Genomic DNA, 13,703 nt, shown 5'->3' on the forward strand with positions numbered 1-13,703 from the left:
ATCTCAGATAAATTTTAAATCAATGTCTAATATAAATCTAACTCCACTGCTATCAATTTTTGTCTAAAAAGAAACATAAAGATTGGTTTAAAATGAAAGTGCTGAATGGTGTCCTCATCTGGGTGTTAACGCAAAGTACACTTAATAATTTATATTCTTGAGTTCTAAAACTCCTGGGAAACATCCATAGAGTGTTGCAGTACATAAGCTGAATTAGGGTCCATTCTGTGGGGGGTGGGGAATATTACCTTTGAAAGGTGGTAATCAGTGCTGTATGTCTGTCGTACGTCAAACAAAGCAAAAGAAACCACTTATATTATTCCTGACATTGCTGCAAAGGGCCTTTATTGGCACCACACAAAGCAGAATATGTATGTGTAATGAAACATCTCATCTCTTCTTTTAAAAGGCTGTCATTAAATATAATCCACAAGTACCTGTGTGGAAGTGTGTGCATGTGTGAGTATGTGTGACAGTGAGACGGAGAATTCAAAAGGCAAATTAGTTTTCACCTCCCGGTCCAATCATTTCTGGGAATTGTGCTTGAAATCTAGTGTTATTATTAGGTCAAATTCAAAGGAAGCTGAATATTCTATGGGGGGGGGAAAGAATGGAAAAACGTGAGGTCCTGTAGAAATAACTTCTGCATGCTGAAACACATGCATGTCACACCCCATTTGTCTTTCATATTTAAGAATAAAGCCGCTTGTCCTGCAGCAATTATTACACAGCATACCCTTTATTTTTAAAAATGCAAGACTTTGGCACAAAGAACCAAAAAGGGAAAAAAAGGGAAGGAAGAAAGAATTAAACTGATGAAAAGCATTTATGTCATGGTTTAAATTAAGACCTTTGTAATGTAAGAATGACATCAGCAGGAAGCTTAGCTTAATGAAAGTAAGATACTGTACTGTTGTTGTTATTTTAAAACATGGGTAGGCAAACTAAGGCCCGGGGGCCGGATCCGGCCCAATCGGCTTCTAAATCCGGACCGCAGACGGTCTGGGAATCAGTGTGCTTTTACATGAGTAGAATGTGTTCTTTTACTTAAAATTCATCTCTGAGTTATTTGTGGGGCATAGGAATTTGTTCTTTCCCACCCCCCAAAATATAGACCGGCCCCCCACAAGGTCTGAAGGACCCCTGCTGAAAAAGTTTGCTGACCCCTGTTTTAAAATATACATACATTGACAAATCCTCTCTGTACACCAAACTGGACAGGGTGGAAAAGTGGCCCCAACAGACACATTATGATAAAAAAGAACTGACCTAGGATCCTATCTGATATTAACAGAGGTGTGTGAAAGTGTTATGTGCTTGTGTAGCAGGGAAGAGTTTGTAGTCAACGAAGTAAAGGATAACATTATTTATTATGCCAATGCAAATTTACAGTTACTGTTGCCTGTGACGATAGACGTCCAGCATATGGCAAACAGTGCATTTTCAGCACCCAGATATATAGGCAGGAAGTTCTGGAACACAATCCAGAGGGAAATTCCCAAGATATGCTCCATTGATAGGAACAGGAGAAGCTGCCCTGAAACATTTCCCCCTGTAATTCTATGGAAGCATCACAGCAGGATCCATGCAGTGTTATTTATCCACGCTTATCAATTTTATGTTGGATTCAGATAACTGTGGGGTCTATAATGCTGTTACAGTGGTACCTCGGGTTAAGTACTTAATACGTTCCGGAGGTCCGTTCTTAACCTGAAACAGTTCTTAACCTGAAGCACCACTTTAGCTAATGGGGCCTACATATAAATTGAATCAAATGACAGCAAACAAATGACAGCAATTCGGTTTTCTCTTTTTGACACAGGATCCCTGTTCCTTGTTTGGAAAACCTTCCCTGAGCTGTACTGTACAGCCTATGGTTGTAGCTAAGTGCTACTCAGAGCAGACTCATTGAAATTAATGGAACGGAGTTAGCCATGGTCATGAATTTCAGTGGGTCTATGCTGGGTGGTACTAGCATTGAATTCAACCCCCCAACAGCCATGTATCCACTATGGACATCTGCCCCCACCTTGCCCATGGCATACTCAAATTCTGGGCCCTGTATATCCACTAGTTAGACAGCAAGGCATTTCCTGCCCCACAGCTGCCCCACAGGCAGACTAAGTGGTTTCAAAACCTGGGCATTTCGAAGCCTTCCCAAGCGTCCTTCTGCCGCTCAGCAAACTAATCCATCCCATAGGATCACACCCTCACAGTAGTTTCTATTTTCACTGACAGGCTTTTAGGTCGGAGCCAATAAAAAGAGGCAGACTGTTAGAAAAGAAATGTGTATTCTCAGTAGATAAAAACAAAATAACTCTGTGGTTGGAATAATTCTGCAATTAAAATGCTAAAAAAGTGATAGGTTTGATTGGGCATGATTAATGAAACCATGCATTCCTCACATTCCTGTTATGTTCATGTGGAAGTATAAACAACAGCATTCCAATCATGTGTAATCCCTGCCTTCCTGAGACCGTAGGCAAAGTTGTTCATAGTTCTATGAGCAAAACATTGAAAATGTATGTGAGCTTTGCCTTTCTTTCCAATGGGAGCCAGATCAAGCCCTGATAATTTAACCCACAGGAGACATCAGAGTTAAAAAATATAAATATAAATCCATTCATTTGCTTTTACTTTGTTTTGTGAAAATGTGTCATATTCTCAGGATTAATTTTCTGGTGTCATGAGTAGCTATAGTTGTGGAAAAATTATACTGTTCTTTGATGAGCAATCAGCGATAAGGCATATTCAGAATCCACATAAATGAATTAGGTTACAGTCCTATGCTCAAATTCTGCTGGTTAAAGGGCTCTAAGATTTGGCAGAACTTCCGCTATGCTGACAGAACACAAATATGCCAAGAGCAGGCAGTGTGGAGGCCTCCAGATGTTGCTGAATCATGTCTGCTCATTGGCAGTGTTGGTTGGGACTGATGGGAGTTGTAGTACAACAAAATCTGGTAGTCATCACATTTATGCCTGGACACCATGACAGATGCATTGGTGGAACGCTCTAAAAACATAGTGATTCTACTGGCAAAGATGAGCTGGTGGCACAGCAAAAATAGGGTGGACCTGTGGGTGAACTGGGTGTGGCCCAGAGAAGATGCACACCTGCCACTCCCCAGCCACCCTGGGCGGCTTACAGCACATAAAAAATGGTAAAACATTAGACATTAAAAATTTCCAGATACAGTGGTACCTCGGGTTACATACGCTTCGGGTTACAAACGCTTCAGGTTGCAGACTCCGCTAACCCAGAAATAGTGCTTCAGGTTAAGAACTTTGCTTCAGGATGAGAACAGAAATCGTGCTCCAGCGGCGCAGCAGCAGCAGGAGGCCCCATTAATTAAAGTGGTGCTTCAGGTTAAGAACAGTTTCAGGTTAAGAACGGACCTCCGGAATGAATTAAGTACTTAACCCGAGGTACCACTGTACAGGGTTGCCTTCAGATGTAGCTAGCTTGTGGCTGGTAGTAGTAGTAGTAAAAGAAGAAGAAGAAGAAGAAGGGGAGTTTGGATTTGATATCTCGCTTTATCACTACCCTAAGGAGCCTCAAAGCGGCCAACAATCTCCTTTCCCTTCCTCCCCCACAACACTCTGTGAGGTGAGTGAGGCTGAGAGACTTCAGAGAAGTGTGACTGGCCCAAGGTCACCCAGCAGCTGCATGTGGAGGAGTGGAGACGCGAACCCGGTTCACCAGATTACAAGTGCACTGCTCTTATCCACTACACCATACTGGCTTGCTCGCTCTCGTACTGTTGGGGTTGATGGATTTGTGGTGCTGTGGTGTCATTTTGTAGTTTCGGCCAGGGGGCGTATCCCTTGCTCTTGCGGGTTCATTGGCTCTCGCTATGTGCAATATATTCAGAACAAACGGCTAAACTAATTGTAAATAATGTGGTTACAGAACAGTTTAAGATAGAAAAAGGGACACGACAGGGATGCCCAATCTCCCCTCTGCTTTTTATTTCGGTCCTGGAGGTCTGGCTGAACATGATTAGAAGGGACCGGATGGTTAAAGGTATACAGGTCGGAGCCAAACAGTTTAAATTAAGAGCGTTTGCAGATGATTTAGTCTTGACACTACAGGAGCCAGAATCTAGTACTAAAAGAGTTTTAGAACTAATTCAAGAATTTGGTCAGGTGGCAGGATTTAAACTGAACAAGTTAAAAACCAAAGTACTTGAGAAAAATTTAACACTGATAGAGAGAGAAAAGTTCCAAAATGAAACAGGCCTGACTGTGGTTAAGAAAGTGAAATATTTGGGGATTAATATGACAGCTAAAAATGGGAATTTGTTCAAAGATAATTATGAAAAATGTTGGGCTGAAGTGAAAAAAGATTTAGAAATTTGGTCAAATTTGAAGCTTTCCTTGTTGGGTCGAATTGCAGCTATAAAGATGAATGTATTGCCTAAGATGTTGTTTTTGTTTCAAACTTTGCAAATTTTGGACAAAATGGATTGTTTCAAGAAGTGGCAGAAAGACATTTCTAAATTTGTCTGGCAGGGCAAGAAGCCTAGAATAAAATTTAAGATATTAACTGATGCAAAGGAAAGAGGTGGATTTGCCCTGCCAGACCTGAAACTTTATTATGAATCAGCAGCATTTTGCTGGTTGAAAGACTGGCTGCTTCTTGAGAACACAGACATTTTGGATCTTGAAGGTTTCAACAATGTTTTTGGGTGGCATGCATATTTGTGGTACGACAAGGTGAAAGCACACAAAGCTTTTAAAAATCATATTGTCAGGAGAGCACTGTTTAATGTTTGGACTTGATATAAAGATTTATTGGAAAATAAAACTCCAAGGTGGTTGTCACCAATGGAGGCTAAGGCTCAGAGAAAACTTAACATGGAGGCTAAATGGCCAAAATATTGGGAAATCTTGGAACTAGAAGGGGACAGATTGAAATTGCAGAGTTTTGAGAAATTGAAAGATAAAGTGCGAGATTGGCTTCATTATTACCAAATAATGGAGGTATATAATTTGGACAAGAAAGTTGGTTTCCAGGTGGAAAAATCTAAATTGGAAACAGAATTGCTAGAATCCAAAACTAAGACCTTGTCAAAAATGTATAACTTGCTGCTGAAATGGAATACTCAGGATGAGACGGTTAAATCTGTAATGATTAAATGGGCACAAGACGTTGGACATAATATTATGTTTGCTGACTGGGAACAGTTGTGGACCACCGGGATTAAATTCACGGCATGCAATGCCTTAAGAGAGAATATTATGAAAATGATATATAGGTGGTACATGACCCCAGTCAAGCTTGCAAAAATCTATCATTTGCCCGATAATAAATGTTGGAAATGTAAAGAGACTGAAGGTACATTCTTTCACCTTTGGTGGACGTGCCCAAAGATTAAGGCTTTCTGGGAAATGATATATAATGAACTGAAAAAGGTATTTAAATATACCTTCTTGAAGAAACCAGAGGCCTTTCTCTTGGGCATGGTCGGCCAAGTGGTGCCAAAGAAGGACAGAACTTTTTTTATGTATGCTCCAACAGCAGCAAGGATACTCATCGCAAAGTATTGGAAGACGCAAGATCTACCCACTCTGGAAGAATGGCAGATGAAAATGATCGACTGTATGGACTGGCAGAATTGACGAGCAGAATCCGTGACCAGGGAGAAGAGTCGGCTGAAGAAGATTGGAAAAAATTTAAGGACTATTTACAGAAACATTGTAAAATTTAAGAAAGCTAGATGGTGTTGGATTGAAACTGAGAGGTTTCTAGCTGCAATAATATATAAGAACATAGATGGGGAAAAGAAAGGGTTTGGAAAATAAGGTAATGTTATAAGCTGTAATGCTTTAAATGAAGGATTTGCTGAACAAATAATCTTAATTGGGATACAAGAAGGAGAAGTATGAGGAGGTCTGAGAAATTTGTTACTTAAAAGTATGGTTTATGAATTTTATGTCTGTGTTTAATGTTTCTGTTTGTTTTGTTTGTTTGTTTGTTTAAAAAATTGGAAAATTTAATAAATATTCTTTTAAAAAAATAATGATGGATTTGTAGTGCTGTGGTGTCATTTTGTAGTTTCGGCCAGGGGGCATGTCCCTTGCTCTTGCGGGTTCATTGGCTCTCGCTATGTGTGGGTGTTGTCACCAACACAGTCCCTGACTGGTGGGCTTTGGCTGTGTTCCCATGGATGCAGTGAGCATATCTGCCATTTCCCCCGCCTTTTTAGGTATAAGATATGGCAGCTGTTCTGCTGCCAAAATGGCAGTGTATCTCACATTCTATTTAATTCACCAGCATTGCTTAAAAAAGTAAAATAAAACACATAGAGGTCCCACTGAAGAAGAAGAAAAAAGGTTATTTACTTACCGTTTCTTCATATTTACAAGGATGAGTTCATATTCTTAGCCTACAAGTGGGAGCGGGTTTCTTGGCTGTTTCTTCAAGGAGAGAGATGGGGGGAAGGGGCGGAGCTAGTGAGAAACCACAAAGTGTATTTTCCCCTGACTGTCTGTTAGTCTCAAGCCTGCCCTCTACTGGCCGGGGGTATGCAAGGTTGCTTATACCCAACGATAACAACATGGTGTGCTGCCTTATTATCTAATTATTAAGTTGTGCTCGTCAGCATGAAAATTTTTAAAATCAGGGCCCCAAAGCCAAGGGCCACACTAGTTGATAATGTTAGCTCCAAATCTGTGCCCTTAACTACGGGGATTGTTTGGTTTTTAAAACACACAAATTGGCTGCACAGGATGCCTTATCTGGATGTGGGTGGTGGGACTTTAACCCTTTGCCCCCCCTAATATCAGTTCAGAATACAATGGTACCTCAGTTTTCAAACATCTCGGAAGCTGAACGCTTCGGTTTCCGAATACCGAAAACCCAGATGGAAATGCTTCTGTTTTCGAATGCACCTGTTATTTTTTTCCAGTTTTTTGCAGACCACCCTTTGTGTCTCGGTTTTCAAACATTTCGGAAGTCAAACAGTCTTCCAGAGCAGGTTACGTTCAAAAAACGAGGTACCAATGTACTTCTACCACTGGCAAGCACAGAGGAGGGGGAAACCCCATTCTCTTTAACAGGAGCTTATTCTTCTGTGCAAGGGACACGGGTGGCGCTGTGGTCTAAACCACTGAGCCTAGGGTTTGCTGATTGGAAGGTCGGCGGTTCAAATCCCCACAACGGTGTGAGCTCCTGTTGCCCGGTCCCAGCTCCTGCCAACCTAGCAGTCTGAAAGCATGTCAGAGTGCAAATAGATAAATAGGTACCGCTCCAGCAGGAAGGTAAACGGTGTTTCTGTGTGCTGCTCTGGATTCACCAGAAATGGCTTAGTTATGCTGGCCTCATGACCCAGAAAAACTGTCTACAGACAAATGTCAGCTCCCTTGGCCAGTAAAACGAGATGAGCGCCACAACCCCAGAGTTGTTCGCGACTGGACTTAACTGGCAGGGGTCCTTTACCTTTATTCTTCTGTGCAAAAGGTGTGATCTATATTGGAACTATGTAGCCATACACTAGAGCCATATACCAGAGTCCCCCCCAATCCAGATCTCTCTCTCACACACACACACACACACACACACGCGCAATCTATGTTTTTAAAAATCCTGCACTTTAGTGCTTTTTTCCGGAGGAGACACAGGGGTACACATACCCCTAAACATTTCGTGAATCTAAGTTTGGCCTCATTGAGGGGCGGTATTTCAATATGAGTAGGAAAATGAGAGTACCCCTAAACATTTTTTTAGAGAGGGAAAAAAAGCACTGACTTTAGGGCACAAATATGAAGCTAAAGTTCTGCCTAGTTTGGTATTGTGATGATTTAGGTAGGAGCCCAACCACCTGTTCTTAAAAATGCATTAGAATTTTGACATGGTCTTATCCTGGTCCCATGTACGCCTGTCTAGCTACTGTTCGTCATGCAAATTGTTCCCTTTGTATTTCCTTGGTCTCATCAGCAAAGTGTGTGTAGATGTTTCCAAGATGGAGCCCATACGAAACTGCACAGTCCTCTGAAGCAGCATCTTGCGAAGGTAGTGATTGAGAAATTGCAATCTAACTGCTTTTTCTGGAATAGCAAATGAACGGGCCAAACCTCAGAAGTGTAAGAATAGCTGATGCTTTCTCTGATAGTCTTTTGCAGGTAATAAAAACAGGGACTCTGGGCCTGTTGCATATCAAAATAACGTTAGACAGGCTGCCTCAAATCTCAGTTGACTCATTTTCCTCACTCTAGTGAGGAAATGTTTTATTTGTATCATGATTATCTGGAATTGAAGTTCCACACAAACGCACATGGAACAAGCCAATAAAAACTAAAAATGTGGGGCTGAACTTCATGTGATGGGCAGTTCAGTGGTTTTTCCTCCTGTCAAGATTTGTTTTGTTTTTTTAAATAAAAATAAAAATTGAAATCACTTGTGGGATGCTGAATTCATAATGGTAGAGGTAAGGATCTGTTTAACCATCTCCTTGCTCATTCAAAATGTACCCTTCTCCCCCCCACGCACACACTTTATAACTTCCTACTTACCTGACTGAAATCTCGTAATTTCTTCTCCTGTGGGGACAATACAGTTCGGGAGGGGTTATTTTGTGAGAGCAAATGGCAGGAAGGCAAAGGTAAAAGTTGTTTCGTGAAGGTGCCAGATGTACATACATACAGAGGGAGTCTCACAATTTAGGGGCTCCCACAGGGAATACCCTCAGAAGTGGTTTTAGGGTAATGCTAGTGTGGTTACACAGGGCACCGCACTGCAAGGGGCAGTAAACAATGCTGTAGAATGGAGCACGAGTGGCAGTCGGGGCGGGGGGAGTAATTTCAGTATTGCAGTTGGTCCCTTACCTTTCCCGCCCCGACCTGGCCACAGTGATCCATGCGATGGTCACCTCCAGGCTTGACTACTGTAATTCGCTCTACGCGGGGCTGCCCTTGAAGCTGTCCCAGAAACTCCAGCGGGTGCAGAATCCTGCAGCAAGGCTCCTCATGGGGTCCCTGCCATTGGAGCATATTCACCCAGTGCTTTTCCAGCTGCACTGGCTCCCGGTGGAGTACAGGGTCAGATTTAAGGTGCTGGTTTTGACCTTTAAAGCCCTTCATGGCCTAGGACCCTCGTAGGCCCTTCACGGCCTAGGACTACCTCGGAGGACCTTAAGGTCCATAAATAGTAACATCCTAGAGGTCCTGGGCCCTAAGGAAGTCAGATTAGCCTCAACCAGAGCCAGGGCCTTTTCAACACTGGCTCCGGCCTGGTGGAACGCTCTGCCTCGTGAGACCAGGACCCTGCAGGATCCGATTTCTTTCCGTGGGGCCTGTAAGACAGAGTTGTTCCGCCTGGCCTTTGGCTTGGAATCAACTTGATCCCCTCCCCCTCTTTCCTTTTTCCTTTCTCCTTCTGTGATGGAACTCCTAATTGGGGACTTCCCTGGCTTTTTTCTGGCCCACGTAGGACCAGTCTGGATAGTTGGCTTTGGTGAAGATTTGATATTTTCATCCCCAAAATGTTTTTGATTTGTGTTTCTACTGAAATGAGGCTGCATTTTAATGTTGTATTTTAATCAATTGTTTTTATACCTGGTATTAGCCGCCCTGAGCCCGGTCTTGGCTGGAGAGGGTGGGGTATAAATATTATTATTATTATTATTATTATTATTATTATTATTATTATTATTTTATTTTTATTATTATTTTATTATTATTATTATTATTATTATTATTACTATTAGACAATGCTGAAATTTGAGAGCCCAATGTCTGCCACTGATGCCCTCTCCTAGGCCACACACACCTACACACCTTGAGCTTCTGAGCATGGTGGAACTACTAAAGGGCCCACCTCTCTCTATCTTAACACCTGAGAGGTTCTGTAGGGAAATAAGTGGTTTTTCAGATGCTTAGGGTTTTAAACACTAATTTGGACTCCAGAAACTAATTGGCAACCAATGCAGCCAGAGGTTATGCTAGTACTGTACTAAACAGAACCCTCAGCCAGTAACCACTTGAAGTCATTTTTGTCCAAAAGGGACTGTAACTGGCAAACTGGACACAGCTGAAAAAGACACTCTTAGCCACCGAGGTCACCTGAGCCTCCATTGAATCCAGAACCTCTCCCAATCTGCAGACCTGATTCTTCCAGGACAGGCCATCTCTCCACCTCCCTGACTTGAGAATTCAGGAAATATAACACCTCTGTCATTTCAGGATTCAGCTTCAATTTATTGGCCCACATGCAGCCCATCACTGCCTCCAAGAGCCTCAGCCACGCCTCTCCCAGCTCCGATAGAACAAAGAGATAGAATTGGGTGTGGTCTACATGTTGACTCCAAATTCCTGGATGTCCCAGCTGACCTGCTCATTACCTCACTTCACCTCAAAACTTGCCTGGTCGGTCTCTCTAGTCTCTCTTTCCCCTTCTGTTTATCAGGTGATGGGAATGGTGATGAAGGGGGGGCCCACAACTCATTTTGCTTTTTAAAAAGTCCTTTAGAGAGTAGATTTGCTGTATCAAGTGGAGCAAAGCTCTAGATTCTTTGCCCCCTATATGTTCCTTTCTCAGAGTGCCAGTGGACCCAAATGGGACCCAGGAGCTCCCTGGGGAATAAAATATGGCAGAATGACTGCCAGAGCTTTCCTCTAATTGAAGCAGCATAGCCAACCCCAAAAGTTGGGGTTTCTGGGGGGTCCAGACCTCTTCCTGGTGGTCCAGCACTAGTGCTGCCACTCTTCAATCCATCTCATTTACTTCCATAGCTGTCAACGTTTTCCTTTTTTTAAAGGGAAATTCCCTTATTCCAAATAGGATACCTCGCAAGAAAAGGGAAAAGTTGACAGCTATGCTTAATACTCTTTCATATAGTCACATATTTTCAAAGAGTAAACTCAAAGCGAGTTATAATATAAAACATAAAACGAAATAAAAACTACAACAATACATAAACGGCTGTCTAACACATCCTACATATTAAAGGAACCATAATATCTAAAACCCTCTATGTTAAAGGCCAAAAGCCTGGCTGAAGAGAATGCTTTTGCCTGGATAAATGTTTTTGCCTCAAAAGACACCTGAAGGGAAGCTTTTCATGTTTGATGTTTTACTGTGTTTTTATATTCTGTTGGAAGCCGCCCAGAGTGGCTAGGGAAACCCAGATGGGCAGGGTACAAATAATAAAGTTGTTGTTGTTGTTGTTGTTGTGTATAAAAGTAGCCAGTGATGGCACCAAGCATGCCTCCCTGGGGAGAACATTTCTTAAGCAGGGAGTCACCACTGAAAAGGCCCATTCTCTTGTTGCCACCCTCCACATTTCCCTTGGTGAGGGCACATAGAGATGGACCTCAGATGATAAAAATCAGCTCTAAAAGTGCTTTAAAAGATGAACATCTGCAGAATTGCAAGTTGACCTCCTGTAAACTGAACACTTGGAACTGGAAGCAATGGAACTTACTTCTGAGTATACACACATCGGATTGCACTGTTAATCACACTGTGCATTCATTAGTATCTGCTAAAAATTAAATACTTTCATTCTAGTGAGCGGGGGGCAAATCACAGCGAAATATGTAAAAAGAGATGAGGAAGAGGCAGGTGTTATAGTAATATGTTAGGACATTTGATCAAAGCTGATCTGCAGAGATAGGATGAAAAACAATAGGTAAAAAGGTGAGAATGGAAGCACGGGGCCGTGTTTCATCCACCTGCAGCAAGTGCCTGACAGAAGAGGCCCACCAGGTTTGCTGTCTAGCCCTCAGCTACTTCACCTTTGATACAAGACACATTGCTTTGAAAGCACAGGTCTCAACATATCTGTGAGTGTTCCACCTCCATTCACCCACCATGAGGAATCGTACTGGATCAGAGCAAGGATTGCCATGCGGGGCGGGTAAAACAAATACAATGAGGATTCTAAACCCTGTGTTAAGCTGAGGTGAGACCATTGCTTTGTGGTAGAGCACACCCTTTCATGTGTCTCCAGTTAAAAGGATACGGTTGCAGGTGTCGCCTAAGACAACAGAGACATGTTGCCTGTCAGAGTAAGCATCATCATTGTTGTTGTTTAAATTTGTATACCACCCTTATTCCGAGGATCACAGGACAATTTACAATATAAAAATGCAAAAATACATACCATAGTAACAAACAAAAACAATACCCCTCACACACACACACTTTAAAAAGCCATCGATTGTTTAAATAACCAAAGATCTGGAAGAAGAGGAATGTTTTCACCTGGCACCTAAAGATGTGGAACAAAGGCACCAGGCAAGCCTCCCTGGGGAGAGCATTCCACAAGCAGGGTGCCACTGCAGAAAAGGCCTGTTTTCACGCTGCCATCTTCCTGACCTCTCGCAGAGGAGGCACACAAAGAAAGCACACAATATGGGGAAATTGACAAGGAGTCTGACTTTTAAAAGGCAGCTGCTTACATAGATCTGTACACTGACATCATGGCTCTTTATTGCTACCAGCAATCAAGTTGTGCAGTCCAATTATTTTGAATGCTTACTTGAAAGTAAGTCCCACTGGGTGTTCAGTGGTGCTTACTCCCAGGTAAGTGTGCACAGGATTGCAGCCAGAGTGGGGCAACTTGGCACCTTGTAGTGGAGAGACCAAAGAAGCTGAGTGATTCAATGGGCCTTGCTTAGATGTGGCCAGAGTTTCTATATGCATTTCTGACAGTGCAAGGTATTCAGTGATATAACTTTTTATCCACAGAGTAGAAGTGTTCCGGTTATGAAGCTTGAAGGCAATTACCTGCTGTTGCTGCCATTTCATCCTTATACAACTTTTTATTTTTTATTTTTCTTACATGTCTAGAGGCTGTTATTCCAATCAGAGGTGCACAAGGTGCCTGACGACAATCAAGAGCAATAAATCAAGATGTGTCACTATAAGGCAAAATGCAAAATAGCAGTGTGCAGCAAAAGGAGTAGCAACAAATAAAACAAGACATTTCAGAGTCGTGGAAAGCGGGTAAAAGGAAAATGCTAATATCAGCAGTCTTGAAGAGTGGAGCCACCAAACAAGTTGGTCAAAAGTGGGCTTGAATTTTGTTCACTACTAGCATGGAGCTGAAGGAAGATGTTTGTCATCACTACTGTAACAAGTGCAGCTTATCAGTGATTCAATCTCTCAAAGGAAGCAGTGAAGCATGATCATAGATGGTTGGCACACTGGAACAATAGCTAGATCCTAACTAACTGCATGGGAAGAAGAGATGGGTCACACAAACATCATTGGCATGGTAAGCACTGAATATATTTCCTGGTACTACGCAGGGAGGTGGCCCAGGAATTCCCACGGAAAAGCCTTCTTAATGCTATTGAGCAGGGCTCCTGAAAGGCAGGTATAATGTAGATACTATTCTAAGTGATTACTGCGAGATGAGCCAGCCTGACTGCTGTCACCTGTCTGTGTTTTTAGCCTATGAGTGAAGGCAGAGCTGTCAACGATAAGTGAGTTGTTTGGACACCAGTTGTTGCTGGCGTCCATCTTTCTCTAGAGAAAATGGAGTGCTCCTTTGGGAGTGAAGTCAAACCACTGCATTCGCAGCACCAAAGTGACCTCCCCAGAGCACAAACCCAGGCAGTGTGTGTGGAGGTCCTGGGCTTTGTGGTCCAAAGGAAAGCAGAGCAAGATGTTTGGCACCAGCTTGGCTGCAGGAATTGCTGGAAGGAGGCACATTGTACAAAGTGCCATCCAAACATCATAGGAACTCTGCTCCA

The sequence above is a fragment of the Podarcis raffonei genome, chromosome 7 (genome assembly GCF_027172205.1).
Source record: "Podarcis raffonei isolate rPodRaf1 chromosome 7, rPodRaf1.pri, whole genome shotgun sequence".
Classification (NCBI taxonomy): domain Eukaryota; kingdom Metazoa; phylum Chordata; class Lepidosauria; order Squamata; family Lacertidae; genus Podarcis; species Podarcis raffonei.